Source organism: Kogia breviceps, chromosome 3 (assembly GCF_026419965.1).
Source record: "Kogia breviceps isolate mKogBre1 chromosome 3, mKogBre1 haplotype 1, whole genome shotgun sequence".
In the NCBI taxonomy this organism is placed as follows: Eukaryota; Metazoa; Chordata; class Mammalia; order Artiodactyla; family Physeteridae; genus Kogia; species Kogia breviceps.
This window is the reverse complement of record NC_081312.1, coordinates 54,520,723-54,536,370: the sequence shown is the minus strand read 5'-3', so window position 1 is coordinate 54,536,370 and position 15,648 is coordinate 54,520,723. Positions and strand designations below refer to the sequence as shown.

Below are 15,648 nucleotides of genomic sequence, written 5' to 3'. Positions count from 1 at the left end.
TGCTACAGAAGCAAAGGGGATTTGAGACATCAGGTAGCCTGATAGAAAAATGATAAAATGATCAATTATATATTAAAAGTTATTAATACCCAAGAAATATCAGTTCCTAAAGTTTATGCCTGTATTCTGAGATCATTACAGAAGCCAAAGGCAGTGCTTTTGCTGATTTATCTGCTAAACAAGTAGCTCTTGTTATCCTATCCACATGGGCACCACTAATATGATGTCTATCCTCATCAAGCTTTCAGAAGGACAATCAGCTAAATTTAGACAGACTCTAATTGCCAAATGGTAATTTTGTAACTTCACTATTTTCTCCCTCATTTACCAGTTGTAATATAAGAAAACTTTTTTTCCTCTTTAATTTACTTATTTTTTTTATGGAAGTATAGATTCAGAAATTTCTTTTCATTCCATGAGTATTTTGTTACTATCATTATTTTATTTTAACACTCAGTTTGTTTCATATTTATAGTGGAAACCCTTCAAACTGATTCCTATTCCTTTTGGCATACCTCCATCATTTTTTTGAGCACCGTCTTACTTTCTGAAACTACAAGGTGTTCCAGGCTCACTTTTTATTTTTCCTGCCTCAACACTGAGTCAACTGTATTTCCAAGGGAGCCAGTTCCTTTTAATGGGGGATGGTATTTAGAAACCAAGTTCAGGATTTAGACTGTCTCATTGCTGCTGGGTGTCTTTGTTTCTAGGCCTTTTCAACAGGCAGAACAAAGAGATATAAATATATCTACATCCATTTATTTTTTCTTTCTCTACTATCTATTATCTATCTATCTCTTAAAACCCATGAGTTTATGCTGATAATTTTCATCCAATTCAGCATGAGAGGATTCATTCTAGCCTTCCCCTTTTCATATTTGTAACTGCCTTCACCAACAGTGAGAAATCTGGCTTCTTTAATTCTCTAGATATTAATCATTTCCTCAGTCCTACAATGCATAGAAAGTAGTTTCAGAATTGCTAACTCACACTGCCATCAAAACCCCTCTAAGTAGAGTTCTATGTTTGTTTACAGTTCTTTTTGGCTTTAGACTTGGGGTATATAGTCAGACTACTATGTTTTAAAGTTACTCAGGTTAGTCCTGCTTTTCCCCTTTGGTATGGTTATTTATTTATTTATGTATTTACTTATTTAATTTGGGATATAGTTATGTTATATTGTTCCTGTTATTTGAGGTTTTGTTCTCCTAGTGTGTTTAATTTTATTTTTGAATACATAAAACAACATGATTCAAAAAGCCAATGTCAAAACTATATTAAATGTATATTCACGAAAGAGTCATTGCCCTCTCCACAATCCCTTCCATTTTGTTCCCCCTTAACACCTGTATGTAACTAATCTCATTAGTTTCCGATTCATCCTTCTTGCACTTCTTTTTTTAAATATAAGAAAAATATAAAACAGTTTAAGAATTGGCATGTCACCCTTGCATAGGGATTATAGTAATCTTTTCTATATCATTTCAGTTTTTGTAATATGTGCCAACAAAGCAAGTACTAGTGGCTTTGTTCCTATTGCCTTGTGATAGTAGTGGATACAGTAAAATGATAATTATATTTTTGGAGGTTTGTCATTGTTGGATCTCTAAATTGGCCCATTGGGACTTATTCTTAACTTTTTCAGTGTCTTACCTTTTCACACTATCAGCATTCATTATGGTTTATATTTGAGTATGGCTTAAACTGATAGGCTTCTCCTGAACAGTTCTTTCCCTTCTTATCTTTTGGAAGTTTGCTATTGTGAATAGTCTATTCAATTTGAACTGACATAAGATTTTTACCTTTTCCTCATATTCCTTTTATTCTTTTCTGATGATATTCTACTACTTATTTTAATTCCTTTAAATTGACTTCTTACCATTTACTTGGGTTCTCTTTTCTAACTGGCTGTTTCTGTTTTTAACAAATAGGGCTTTAAGGAGCTAGCTTTGACCATCTGCTGTGTCTATACTGGAATATTGTTGAAAGGTTTTTATGAGTTTGTTTTGAAAATCTCCTACTGATTCTTAATACTTCTTTTTTTTTTGAATTTGGGAATTCAGTTCATATTAGTTTGATAGGAGAGACTTCTAAAATACCTAAATTAAGTGTTCCTCTATTTCTTTAAACTTTCTTTTTTTCCATATATCATGTATATTGGCATCCCAGCCGGCCCTTTTTGAACCATCTTTGACCTATTAATGAAGAAACTAGAAACCTAAGTTGATGAAGCTGTGGCAGGCCTGGACTATTGATGTTTATGATTGAAGGCTCCCAGAGGATAGGTCTAGAGTTAGGCTTTCCAGGCAGAGGATTTCTTAGTTTATACCTATGAGTGAGCAGAACAAGGTTAGTTTGTGTCAAGTTTCAGCATCTGCTGGCTGTAGACAAAGATCTTAGCCCATTTATTCCTTTAACTTTTACTCTGTGTGTGTGTGTATTGTGTGTTTTGGAGAGACTGTTATGGAAGGGCAGTGTGGTATAGTGTATTTTTTGACTGTGACTTCCATCAACAATATATTTTTACTTACATGCTCTCAATAAGTATATATTTATGTATAAATGTTATACTTGTTATACTATACTAATATAACTTGTAAGTCATAAAAATAATTAAAATTAAATATATTATAACAATTTATACTATAAATGTATATTTATAATATATATAAATAGAAGTTTTAATAATTTTTTTGATCTTGTATACTCCTTGGGTACTTTGGAAGCTACTTGGGAAGCTACCCCACTTTGGAAGCTACTGGTGTAATGGAAACTACACAGGATTTAGAAGACTTGGGCTCTGATTTTGGATTTACAATTACTGACATAGTAATCCAAGGACATATACTTATTACCTGTATACTTTACTTTCCTCTTCTGTAATGAAGATTAAATGAAATGGGACTTCCCTGGCAGTCCAGTGGTTAAGACTTTGTGCTTGCACTGCAAGGGGCTCAGGTTCTATACCTCGTTGGGAAACTAGATCCCACATGCCATGCAGTGTGGCCAAAAATTTTTTTTAAAAAGATTAAATGAAATGATATATGTAAACCTTTTAGTGTATTACTTGATATAAAATATTTTCAACAAATTTTAATAGACTCTGAGTAGTATTTCATATATTTCTTCTCAAGAAAAAAAAAATTCCAATATGGTTTGTTTTTACCTGATCACATTTATGATTTCTCAGCAATAAGTCAAATCCATTTCCTGTATTAATAAATTAAAAAATATTTGTTGAATGCTTGCCATGAGCGAGGCTCTGTACAAAGAAATAGAATGCTTGAAAAGATGGGCATATAGTTTATTTACTTGAGTTTATGTGTGCTTCATTTTTATTTGATTGATTTTTCTCAATTGGGTTTAATATTTAAGCTGTACAAAGCATGTATTTGCTGTAGTTTAAAGGAGGAAGTACAGACTTTGAAGTTAAATATACAGGTTCATATTCAATCTCTTTGTTTTGTAAACCATGTGATCTCAGGCCATATTCCTGAACTTTACTTCTCATATTTGTAAAATGAGGATAATTATCTTCATCATTGGGTTGTTGTGAGGATTAAATGATAACATTTGTGAAACACTTGCACAGCTCTAGGCAAGTAAAGTTATAGTCAACAAATATTAGTTATATTTAGAAGACATTTTGAAAGGACCTTCTTAACCATAAGAAAAAGTATCTACATCCCAGTTCTAGAAGAGTTGTCATTGGATTTATGTCCTTGCCCTCAAATCAGAGCTAAATTCATATTAACATGGCCATATCTAATCCCTACTGTAATTGCTTCTGAGTTTTAATCCTATATTGAGTTTTAATCTTATATTACCATTTCTCATATAGGTGAACCTTTACATTTTAGAAAATAATTTGTTGCATATTTTTATTAGGATATATAAAATGACCACTGAGAATAATATAATTTAGATATTTCCAAAGTAATGAGTGCTGTGCTTGTGCAGTTAGCTTTTTGCCTGTGAGCATTTCAGGAGGAAATCAACATACTTGTTGAATTTCATATTTCTTAGGAAATAATATATTAAAAAAAATTCCAACTTAGAGCTGCTTCACAGGACTTCTAAATGCCCTTTTGAGGTTATATTGTCTGTTTCAAAGCAATTATAACTATAAAGAAAACCACTGTGTATTAAGTAGGACTCTTTAATATCAGGAATCAACATGAGGAAACCAAAAGAAAATGGAAGTTTATTATTGGAATGCCAAGGTGTTGATTACTGCAAATGCAGGAAGACTGTAAAGGGCCTGGACCGTGTGATGCCAAGTCATCAGCATGCTCTCTAATTCTGGCCTCTACTTCCCTTGATCCTTTGTATTATTGTTTTCTCTTTGCAGAATGGCTTTCTGTTTTATATAATCTACGTGATATTCTGAAGATAGCTGCCACACAGTTTCATGTTTATATATTACCCATCCAGCCAGACAAGGGACTAACTTATTATCTTTCCATCTTAATTATAAATTCTTCAGAGAGAAAGTTAAATTAAGTCTCCTTGGGTTCCTTCTTTATTACTCAACTAGTCAACTAGGGACACCTGGAGAGATTCATATCATACAGCAGAAATGGCAAGGTCTTGACCTCTCTGAAACCATTGTGGTGAGGTTGGATATGGGGAAGAGAGCAATTCTCAGAGCAACAGTTCTCCACATGTAGTCTCAAGACCCCTGGTGTCCCCTGGGACCATTTCAGTTGGTCTGTCAGGTCAAAACAATGTTCATGATACTACTAATAAGCTATTTTCATTTTTCACTTTTTCTCTTGTGGGTATACAGAAGAGTTTTCCTAAGGTTATATGACATGTAACATGTGACATGTACGGACTGAATGCAGAAGCAGGTATGAGATTCCAGCTATCTTATATTAAGTCAGACAGTAAAGAAATTTTGCAAAGATATAAAACAATGCCACTGTTCTCAGTAAATTGCTATTAATTTAATTTATTAATGTTAACATAATGATTTTATTTTTTATTGAGATATAATTGACATATAACACAGGTGTACAACACAATTTGATATTTGTATATATTACAAATTGATTACCATGATAAATCTAGTTAATATAATCACCTTACATAGTTACAATATTTTTTCTTGTGATGAGAACTTTTAATATTTATTCTCTTAGCAACTTTCAAATACACAATACAGTATTATAACCCTACATACTAGAACTTATTTTATAACTGGAAGTTTGTATGTTTTGACCACCTTCACCCATTTTGCCCACCCCCACCCCCTACCTCTGGCAACCACCAATCTGTTCTGTGTTTCTGTAAGTTGTTTTTTTTTAAGATTCTATATATAAGTGGGATAATACAGTATTGTTTTTCTCTTTCTGACTTATTTTACTTAGCATAATGCCTTCAGGGTACATCGTGTTGTTGCAAATGGCAGGGTTTCCTTTTTTTAAATGGCTGAATAATATTCTAATATATATATATATATATATTAGAATATTATTCACATTTTAAAAAAATCTCTTCATCTGTAGGTAGACACTTAGGTTGCTTCCAGGTCTTGACTATTGTAAATAATGTTGCAATGAACATGGAGATGCAGATATTTCTTTGGGATTGTGATTCTTTTTCCTTTGGATAAACACTAGCAGTGGAATTACTTCATCATATGGTAGTTCTGTTTTTAACTTTTTGAGGAACCTCCATACTGTTTTTCATAGTGGCTGCACCAATTTACATTCCCACCAACAGTACACAAGGGTTCCCTTTTCTCCACATCCTCACCAACACTTGTTACTTATCTTTTTGATAATAGCCAAGAGGCGATACCTCAGTGTGATTTTGATTTGCATTTCCCTGATGATGACTGATGTTGAGCACCTTTTAATATATCTGTTGGCCATTTGTATGTCTTTGTTTGGAAAAATATCTATTCAAATCCTCTGCCCATTTCTAAATCAGATTATTTGCCTTTTGTTTGCCTATAAGTTTTTAAATATGTTTTGGATATTAACCCCTTATCAGATATATAATTTTCAAATATTTTCTCTCATTTGGTAGCTTACCTTTTCATTTTGTTGATGGTTTCCTTTGCTGTGCAAAAGCTTTTTAGTTTGATACAGGCCCATTTGTTTATTTTTGACTATGTTGCCTTTGCTTTTGATGTCAAATCCATAAAAATCATTACCAAGACCAATGTCAAGGAGCTTATCACCTATGTTTTCTTCTAGAAGTTTTATGGTTTCAGGTCTTATGTTAAGTCTTTAATTCATTTGGAATTAATTTTTGTGTGTAGTATAAGATAGTCGTCTAGTTTCATTCTTTTGCATGTGGCTGTCCTGTTTTCACAACACCATCAGTTGAAGAGATTGTCCTTTCCCCATTGTATAGTCTTGGCTCCTTTGTTGTAAATTAATTGACCATATATGTATGGGTTTATTTCTGAGCTCTCTATTCTATTCCATTGACCTATGTGTCTGTTTTTATGACAATACCACACTGTTTTGATTATAATAGCTTTGTAATATAGTTTAAAATCAGGGCCTGTGGTGCCTCCAGCTTTGTTCTTTCTCAAGATTGATTTGGCTATTCAGTTTTTTGTGATTCCATACACATTTTTGAATTATTTGTTCTAGTTCTATAAAAAATGCCATTAGAATTTTGATAGGGATCACATTTAATCTGTAGATGGTTTTGGATTGTTGTTGGTCATTTTAACCATATTAATTCTTCCAAGTCATGAGCACAAAATAGATTTCTACTTATTTATATCTTTGTTAGTTTCTTTCTTTAATGTTTTACAGTTTTCACTGTACAGATCTTTCACCTCTGTAGTTATATTTATTCATAGTATTTTATTATATTTATACAGTTGTAAATGGGATTGTTTTCTTAATATCTTTTTCTGATAGTTTATTAGTAGTGTATAGAAATGTAACTGATTTTTGGATATTGATTTTGTATTCTGCAACTTACTGAATTTTTTTTTTCCTAACAGTAGTTCTAGTGGAGTCTTCAGGATTTTCTATACATAATATTGTGTCTTCTGCAAGTAGTGACAGTTTTACTTCTCTTCTGAGTTGTATGCCTTTTACTTTTTCTTGCCTAATTGCTCTGTAGGACTTCCAATACTACATTGAATATAAGTGGTAAGAGTGGGTATACTTGTCTTTTTCCTGATTTTGGAAAAGCTTTCAGCTTTTCACTGCTGAGTATGATATTAGCTGTGGGCTTGTCATATATAGCCCTTATTATGTTGAGGTATGTTCTGTCAACTTTGTTGAGAGTTTTGTTTTTTGTCACAAATATTGATTTTTGTTAACTGTTTTTTTCTGCATCTATTGAGATTATCATATCATTTTTATCCTCCATTTTTTAATGTGGTGTATCACATAGATTGATTTGTGGATATTGAACTACCCTTGCATCCCTCGAGTAAATTCCACTTGATCATGGTGTGTGATACTTTTAATGTATTGTTGAATTTGGTTTGCTAATATTTTATTGAGGATTTTTTCATCTATGTTCATTAGGGATATTGGCCTGTAGTTTTTGTTTCTTTGTTTGTTTTTGTTTTTTGTGGTGTCCTTGTCTGGTTTTGGTATCAGGATAATGCTGGCCTCATAAAATGTAAGCTCTGTTTTCAGAATACAGAGGTTGATATCTGTTATTTAAATCCACCTCATGCATTATTATTTTGGTCTATTGAAGACTGTCCATTTGATCTATCATGGACTGAAAAGATGAATTAAAGCTTGCTATTATTAATATGTTGCTCTCTATTTTTTCCTAGTGTATTTGTAGTTTTTTCTTTATGTATGTTGATGCTATTTTATATGATATACAGATAATCATAACTTTTATATTCATTGCAAATTGTGTTCTTTAGGAATAAAACTGTCTTTTAAATTTTCATTTAATAGTTTTTTGCTCTGAATTAAACCTTATTTAATATTAATTATTTTTTAACCTCTGCCCAAGCTTTTATTTTCAGCCATTGTTTTTGAAGTATGTCTTGTGTCTAATGCATAATTTTTTCCTGATTCTTTCTGAAAGTATTTTTCTTTCAATAGATAAACTTAGTCTTTTACCTTTATAATTATGGATAATATGTTTAGTATTATGTTTGTCTTTTACTTTGTTATAATTCATATATTTGAGCCTTAATTTTTGAGATCTTTCACTATATGATGTATATTTTTAAAATTTTGAGGGAGTGTTTAGTTTGTTAATTTGAAAGTTTTATATTTTTGTTTTAGTGGTCATCTTTAAAACTATAATTTCATATAGTTTTTTCAATCCTCTGCTTTTTAGATAGTTTCTATTGCTTTCTCTTGATCAATGAGAAGATTAATGTTTTTTTATTACCATCCCCTTTCTTTCTTTCTTTCTTTCTCTTTTTCTTTCTTTCTTTCTTTCTTTCTCTGTTATCATATTTGTCCATGTTTATAACTTTTATACTTAATTTGCCAGCTTTAAATTGTATTATTGATCCTAGACATAAATAATATTAACATTTTAAACTTTATTTCCCTTGTATCTTGATATATTTTTCTTATATTCTAATTCCTTTACTGTTATTTCAGCATATCTGTATTTTCTGTTTATATATATTTGTGTGTGTTACTTGCAAATTTACCATCATTTCTGTGATACTTTAATTCTTCCCTCTTTCTTAAGCATTGTCAATGATGTTACCTTTATTTTTGTTGTTATGGTATCTTAGTGCTGTGTTTTTTCATAACCTTTATTTGCTCTCTGGAAACATTTGTCTCATGAGTAATTTTTTTTCTTACCCGTACCCATTTTTTTGTCATGTACTGTCTTTGTAAGTATCCTATCCTGTGTCTTTTTTTATTACACATCTTTGAGTGAAGAGAGTTCTTCCTGGACTAGTTATTTGTAAGATTTTTCTAAAATCTTACAAATTTTTCTGCAAGCCAGAAGGGGATTTTTTTTCTCTGTTGCTTAGAGATTTGTTATGTATGTTCTTTTTTTTTTTTTGTGGTACACGGGCCTCTCACTGTTGTGGCCTCTCCTGTTGCGGAGCACAGGCTCCGGACGCGCAGGCTCAGCGGCCATGGCTCACGGGCCCGGCCGCTCCGCGGCATGTGCAATCCTCCCAGACCGGGGCACGAACCCACGTCCCCTGCATCGGCAGGCGGACTCTCAACCACTGTGCCACCAGGGAAGCCCTGTTATGTGTGTTCTTTTAGCCTTGACTTCTTCCCAACCATAGGAAAGATGAAGCTGTGGGCTTTTAATGCTATTTCTTTTTTCCCTTACTGATCACCAATAGATAAATTTGTGCAAATGTGCCTTATCTGTGTGATTACTCTCCCAGAACTGTCTCTTCTTATTCTCAAAACCAAATTGCTTTCTTGAAAGCTCTTTCTGCCAGTCTGTTCAGCCCTTTCCATTGTTGGAAATCAGGGATTTTAGTTTTTAACTGAAAAGAGAGGACTTTAATCTTGGATTCCTCACTTTTCTGAGATCAACAGCACCATGTATTTTCCCTCCCCACTTTTATGAACTCCTATTTGATCTTTAGTGCTTTTAATAGTGATTTCATCCTTTTTTGTGTGTGTGTGTGTGTTACGCGGGCCTCTCGCTGTTGTGGCCTCTCCCTTTGTGGAGCACAGGCTCTGGACGCGCAGGCTCAGCAGCCATGGCTCACGGGGCCCAGCCGCTCCACGGCATGTGGGATCTTCCCGGACCGGGGCACGAACCCGTGTCCCCTGCGTGGGCAGGCGGACTCTCAACCACTGCACCACTAGGGAAGCGCCATCTAATTTTTGACTTGTGATTTTAGTTGTCTCTGATTTTTGTTGAATACAGATATGCATTTCTATTTCTTGTTCTTCTTGTTGCTCCTAAGGGACTTCTGAGAGGTGAAGGGAGATATTCTAAGTTTATTTTGTCTTTTGAAATTGGAAGGGTCTCATACCCCCTTATGAATGAACTGACTCTGTTTCCAGCCTGTGATGAAGGGGAAATCTGGGTGGTCATGTTTCTACCACATGTTTTCCCTGCTTTTAAGTGGTTGGATTTGGGACAAACAACTTACCCAAGGCAAACAAATCAATTAGAATGGGTTGAGTAAGTCAAATTTTCCAAGAATTTGAACTAAGACTGCAATTAGTTTGTCACAGGCACTTGAGATAAAGGGTCATAGAGATGCAGCTGAGGTAGCCATACTGAGCTAAAACTCAGATAAGTAAGCTGAGAGAAGGATGGAACATGGATGTAGAGCAAAATGGAGAAACAATGGAAAAGAGAAGTAATATCAAAGAAACCCTGTGATTTCTAAGAGATAGTAAAAGCATCCTATTTCTAGTCCCTTTTCTGTTCCCATGTGGCCTGGCTCCAGTATGTGCTACTCTTCAATTCTGTGAGATCTCTGTTTTTCTACTATACCACGCTTGATTTGTGTGGTAAGTTCAGTATGTTTTTGCTGTTTGCAACCAAGGAAAAAATACAAGTTGTCCATTTTATTGGCATATAGCTGCTTATAGTAGTCTCATATGATCCTTTGTATTTCTGTGCTGTCCACTGTAACTTCTCTTTTTTCATTTCTAATTTTATCAATTTGAGTCCTCTCCCTTTTTGTCTTGATGAGTCTGGCTAAAGGTTTATCAATTTTGTTTATCTTTTCAAAGAACCAGCTTTTAGTTTCATTGATCTTTTTTACATGTAAAAAAGTGAAATTAGAACATTTTTTAACACCATACACAAAAATAAACTCAAAATGGATTAAAGAACTAAGTGTAAGATTGGATACTATAAAACTCTTAGAGGAAAAGATAGGCAGAACACTCTTTGACATAAATCATAGCAATATCTTTTCCGAGCCACCTCCTAGAATAATGGAAATAAAACCAAAAGTAAATAAATGGGACCTAATTAAACTCAAAAGCTTTTTCACAACAAAGGAAACCATAAACAAAACGAAAAGACGGCCCACAAAATGGGAGAAAATATTTGCAAACAATGTGACTGACAAGGGATTAGTCTCCAAAATTTACAAACATGCGGCTCAATATCAAAAAGACAAACAACCCAATCAAAAAATGGGCAGAAGACCTAAAGAGGCATTTCTCCAAAGAAGACATACAGATGGCCAAGAGGCACATGAAAAGATGCTCAACATTGCTAATTATTAGAGAAATGCAAATCAAAACTACAATGAGATATCACCTCACACCAGTCAGAATGGCCATCATGAAAAAATCTGTAAACAGTAAATGCTGGAAAGGGTGTGGAGAAAAGGGAACTCTCCTTCCCTGTTGGTGGGAATGTAAATTGGTACAGCCACTATGGGAAACAGTATGGAGCTTCCTTAAGAAACGAAAAATAGAGCTACCATATGATCCAACAATCCCACTCCTGGACATATATTTGGAGGAAAACACAGTTCCAAAGGATACATGCACACCAATGTTCATTGCAGCACTGTTTACAATAGCCAATACATGGAAGCAACCTAGATGTCCATCAACAGATGAATGGATAAAAAAGATGTGGTACATGTATACAGTGGAATATTACTCAGCCATTAAAAAGAATGAAATAATTCCATTTGCATCAACATGAATGGACCTGGAGATTATCATCCTAAGTGAAGTAAGTCAGACAGAGAAAGACAAATATCATATGATATTGCTTATATGCAGAAGCTAAAAAATAAATGATACAAATGAACTTATTTACAAAACAGAAACAGACTCACAGACAGCGAATGAACTGATGGTTACCAGGGGATGGGTGGGAGGGAGGGGTAGATTGGGAGTTTGGGATTGACATGTACACACTGCTATATTTAAAATAGATAACCAACAAGGACAAACTGTATAACACAGGGAATACTGCTCAATAATCTGTAATAACCTAAATGGGAAAATAATTTGAAAAAGAAAAAAAGAAATTGCATAATAAGATGAAGAAAACATCCAGGTAAAGAAGAGAGGTTCAAAACATAGGGCTGACAGCACTTAAGTTAGACATATGAAAATTAAAACAAAATCGTATACACATTGGAATAATGGTTCATATAATGGAAATTTTTTTGCCCCATAGACAAATTCTTGGAAATATCTGTTGAATATTGAAGAATATTTTTAAAGAGTAAAGGCGGGTCATATGTAGTCCATGTTAATATGAATTCATCCCAGAGAGGGTATGTTGATTTGATGTGAGACAGTAATATAATTAGTGCAGTAAATTAGTAGAGCACACAGGTGATAATACCATATCCAAAGCAATTTATTGGTGTTAATTTCTTCATTTGCAGAAGTACAAAGTTCACCCATTGAAATGGATGTTTTAATCTATACTATAAATTGTTTCTGAACTTGCACATTTAAAGAAATTATCTCTAGTTTAGTTAAATTTGTGAGAGTGCTGGAGAGAACCTTTCCCTCTTAACCTTGCGTAACTGCGTATTTATGTTTTATATATAGGAAAGTACTGCCAGGGCCGTAGGCAGAATTGTGAAGGATTACTTGTCTTCTGGTGTCTTCAGACTTCCCTTTCCTTACATTTTATTTACTGCAGAGCTTACTTTCCTTTTCACTGCTTTAAATGTTCAGGGCCCAGACTCTTTCTTCTTTTAAAAGCTACTCTTAGTATAGTATATAAAACCTGTTCATACTAAGATTTAAAGAACTGTTAAAAATGTTTTATTCTTTTTGTAAAATCTTTTATGGGGGTATAGTTGTTTTGCAAAAAATGTTTTATTCTTAATAATATGTCTGCTATTTATTTAGCATTTTATACCTTGCAAAAACACTTCCATATACTCTGTAGCATTTAATCACCACTACAACTCTATAAAATAGACAGCATCTTAACTTTATGAATGATGAAACCAAAACTCAGATACTAAAACTGGGCTTTCAGTTCAGGTCTCTAAACTCTGACTTTCCATAGTTTTAGCTGTCTTATGAAGACATGACATGTTTGTAGAGATAAAAAAAACTCTGTTTGCAGAGATAAAATCTCTGCAAAAGCTAGTAAAATGAGTTTCTGATTGTAGAATTTCTGGTGTCACTTGTCACCGGAGGGTGAACTGATTTTCTCTGAATAAACATTTCATTCTCTCTATGATCACAGCTCATGGAGACAGTAACAGGAACTGACAGATGACTGGGCTGAAGGCATGAAAATCCAACGTAAAGAGGACAAAGGAGATGTCATTTAATTTAGGGAACCATAACCCTCTGTACTTCAGTAGGCTCTAAAAACTATTACAAGGAATGTATAATAATTAAGGCAACGTAGTATGGTGGAAAGAAAATGGGCTTTGAAATCCTGAAGACATGGGATTTGAGTCTAATTCCAGATCTGTCACCTACTAGCTATGTGACTTTCAGCAAATTCTTGTTTCATAGAACTATTGTGAGAATACATTGAAAAACATGTGAAATTAAAATAATAGCAACCATTTATTGAGCACTAATTAATGTTCCCTTAATCTGTACCTACAACCATGGGATAGGTATTATTGTCATCAGAATTTAATAGATGAAAAAACTAAGCCTAAATAAGTTTACCAACATACCCAAAGTTACACAGTTAGTAATCTGTGGAACCAGGGGGCATACCCAAGTCCACCTGATTCTGATGTCTGTGCTACATAGTACATTGTACTTAATACTTGGTACCTTTCCTATAATGATCAACATTTGTAATGATGGCTGGAGTGGACATCTGTTGTTTGGATTTGTCCAGAGACACTTTCCCCCTTCTTCTGTTAACAGCACTTCCCTTTTGTTGGAAAACTAGTTCTTAGTCATTTCAAATGATGTAGCTGTGAACTAGCCACAGGAATTAGTGCAAAGGGTGGGCATGTGACTTAAGTAAGGCTAATTAGAACATGTCCTTGTGTTATGTACAAGGTAGCGAGAAGTCTTCTAGTTCCTTTAGGATTGCTATAGTAGGATAATTTAATATCCTGGAGGCTGAATAGTAACTGACAATGTAAGCCAGGTCATGCTCCCTCTACAGACTTGGAGAAAGTCATCTGAAGTAAGAAAAATGAGGTCAATACAGAGAGAAGCTAAATGAGGAGTGAAGAAAAAGTCTTGATGATAGAAAAAGTTCCTGAATCAAATTTCATATAGTTCAGTGAGCCAATGCAACTCCCTCATTTCTGTGAACTAATTTGAGTTGTATTTCTGTTACTTACAGCTGAAAGTAAAAAAGAAAGTATAAAATGTCATCAGTTATTTCTTTTAAAAATACAGAAAAAAAGTGTTCTCTATTGTAATGAGCTTCTACTATAAGGGTTTAAAATAAAAATAATTTTGTACTTAAAGAGGAAAACATTAATTATATGAAAAAAATTTCAGTTATAATTTCTCAGAGACTGAAAAAATGAAGTATCCTTTTCTTTTAAGGATTTCTTGAAAATATGACTTAGTAGGTAGTGATAGTCATGATTCACTATTTATGAGAATTATCTAAAACATAAGGGAAAACTATTTTTGGCTGAGTAATTTGACACCTTTATAAAAATATATTATTTTTGTCACTTCTGCTTGGAAAGCTCTTCCTCCAAATACTCAAGACAGCTCCCTCTGCTTCATTTCACAGTCAGGCTCTCCCTGATTCTTCTATCTAAAAAGATCCTTACTTTTTACCCTCTTCCTGACTTACTCTTTGCTCCATGGAATGTATATCACACTGTACTCTTTAGATATTGGTTTATTTGTTTATCACTATTTCCCACACCAAAATATAAGCTCCATGAGAACAAGGAATTTGTATCAATATTATTAATAAGTTAATCTTTTTAGGTAGAATTGACTATAGAACTTAAGTGTGGCAAATAAAAATAGCAACGACAGGCTGCCTGACCAGCTTTGATCAAGTCTACATCCTTCTCGGACATGCCGAGTCCATATTTCTCAGTCTTTACCTTACCTTTGGGAGTGGTCATGTGAGAAATTGGGATGTGAGCAGGAGGGAAGTATATCACTCCCAGGCCTGGTCCATAAAATTTCCCATGCATAGGGTTACCATCATCTTAGGGTGTCTAGGATAGTTATGGGTTACACTTACTGTTGTCAAGTCTGATTAGTGGCTCTTCTACTCCCTAAGGTATCCCAGTTTCAACAAATTTTATAAGTGCTATAGCTATGCATGGCACGGTAGGCTTTTTCCTCTTCCGTAGCACATGGCAGACAAGTCCTGTGACTCTGGAAGTCACACATTACAGATTGTGTAGCTGCAAGAAGGAAGGGTCCTGGATACTTGAGTCACCACTTGGGAGAGAGCTGCCAATCTGCCCACTTTAGACTTAGAGCAAGAAAAGAATTTATTTTGTGCTTGAGCTATTATACATTTTTAGATTTGTGCAATTAGAGTACCCTAACTAATGCAGAAATCTAAAAGTCAAATTGGTAGTATTCAGAATATATAAATTAGGAAGTATATAGATGCTTATTTTTAACTGATACAAGTACAATTTAACTTTCTAATTATACATTATTTTCAAAGGCTTACTGAATCAAATCAGGTATGATATTCCAATATTTCATGATTTGTTTTATAATGTCAGTGTTGTTAGTAAAAATCAACTTAGATATATAATAAATTGAGTCTGGACTGCCTGTTCCCACAGGGATGTTTAATTTGGTTATTCTACTGTGGAACATTCTACGTGCATGTAGG

The 15,648-nt window shown here is 33.8% G+C and overlaps 1 non-coding gene across 1 annotated transcript; it reads right to left on the bottom strand.

The window, feature by feature from the left end:
* Positions 1 to 1,411: 1,411 nt before the first annotated feature.
* Positions 1,412 to 1,519, bottom strand: LOC131753914 (U6 spliceosomal RNA). The gene has a single exon (XR_009334973.1). It is a non-coding gene; the product is annotated as a U6 spliceosomal RNA (small nuclear RNA).
* Between the last annotated feature and the right edge of the window lie 14,129 nt (positions 1,520 to 15,648).